Raw genomic sequence first — 1962 nt, 5'->3', positions numbered from 1 at the left:
GAAAATACCTGGAAGAAGACTGAGTAACACTTCTTGCCTAATTTAGAGATCTTTCCCTCATTCCATCACAATAGTTCTCTTCAATTCAATGAACACTGATGGAACTCACATTGTCTGCTGGGAACTCTCCTAGGTTCTGAAGAAAAGCAAAGCTCTCAAGTCAGGATGCTCATGGTCATGTTGGAGAGAAAGACTTGGACAACTAATTGCAACATGGATTTTTAGTATTGTACTAGAAATAGCTTAAGGAAAAGGTAGCTGTATTAGCCAAATCTAGAGACTCCTTTTGTACCCAAGATGGGGTAAACGTGCACAAAGACACAAAGATCTCTTTTGGACCCAAACCAGAATAGAGTGTGGCCCCTCTGGTTTAGCAGACTCTGTAGGAAATTCTAGTACTGTAGTATAAATGTGGGCCCGAATGCAATAATAGCTCAGCTAAAATTCAGTGAACAGTTGCAGTAAGAATATCCATAATAGAAGATATTCCAAGAATAGAAAAATATCAGACATGGAGAGGAAATCTAAGATTATAGGGTGCACTTTACCCAGATGTACTTTACACAGGTGTATCTTCCTGCTTTTCTTGACTTCCTGCTTCTGGGTTTAGTTTGAGGTTTACTGTTCTGAAATTATTACCTTGACTGCTGTGTTTAGCAGCTCTATTACTCCCATCCTTTATCTTCTGTGTTGAATGGAGGCGGTGGGGATAAGCTGAAAGTTGGCTTTTAGTGAGTAAGATGGATTCATGCCAAGTGGCCTTTACTTCCCAGTAGGCTGCCATCTCCTCTGGCAAGAAGGCTCCCTCTCCTACAGAAAATGACTAATTATCTTAAATCCTGCCTTAATTCGTAAGGGAGAGAAATAAAATCAGAGGCATTATGAATGTTCTTACTTCAATAAGCTGGGAAGAAACTCAACTGTCAGTTCTCCAAACGTCAAAAGTCCCATAGAAAATAACACGACTGTAAGATTCCTATGATCTTATAGAAATTATTTCTTGTTCCCCCTCTTGCTTTCCTTTTACTCTTCCTCAGACATGAATTTAATGACTCCTGAGTGCTAAAGACTGCATAAGAAATAAGAAGAATAAGGCAATCCCTCCTGTAGCTTACCATCCATTGGAAAAGACAAACTTATCAACAAAAATGTAATACTGCTGCAGGAACTGAGCTTGAAACCCACAGGTAGCAGGTGAGCCACAGAGGAAAAACATGTTTGTTTCTCCTTGGGCATCTGGGGAAAAGCTGGGTAGATGAGATGATATGTAAGCTATACCTCAAAAGATGAGTAGGTGTTCATCCAGGAGACAAAGGAACAAAAGACATTCTGACCAGGAAGCAGGGGGAAGAAAGTCAGGAGGCCTAATGCAGTGGGGCATATTTTGGCACTTCCAAGTAGTTTGGTGTGACTGCAGCTCACATACTGATGGCCTCTGTGATGAATGCTTACAAGCATTTTGAAATTGAAAATCTGTAAAAAGAATTGAGGACAATGGCAGAGAAAGTCAAAGAAAAAAGTAAGCATCCTGTGTTATTTAGGGTAGACATACGAACACGCCAATAATTTACCATTATTGACCTACAAAAAATAGCGACGTCATATGTCTCAATTTCATAGCATCAAGTACTTCCCATTCTGTTCTCAGCAATCTGGGTTAAAAAAAGAGAATAATCTAAAACAGCAAATAATTTTAAAACTGCTATATTTGCTTTTGGAATACATTATATGCCTTCTTTTGGCAGGAGACATACCTTCCTAATGAGGTTTTATGCTTAGATTGGTATTAAAATTAGTTGGATTTCCCTGAGTAAGCACTGACAGCAGGAGAACGTGGCTGCACAGCAGACTGGTGACCAGGAAACCCAAGGTTCATGCACTTAACTAGGGATAAGCCACGCATGAATAATGGAGAGTCGAGTAATTAGTAATTATAGATACCAATTAAGCCCTAGAAAAAAA

The sequence above is a fragment of the Galeopterus variegatus genome, unplaced genomic scaffold, assembly GCF_000696425.1.
Source record: "Galeopterus variegatus unplaced genomic scaffold, G_variegatus-3.0.2 Scaffold2910, whole genome shotgun sequence".
NCBI classification, from domain to species: domain Eukaryota; kingdom Metazoa; phylum Chordata; class Mammalia; order Dermoptera; family Cynocephalidae; genus Galeopterus; species Galeopterus variegatus.
This window is presented reverse-complemented; position numbering follows the sequence as displayed.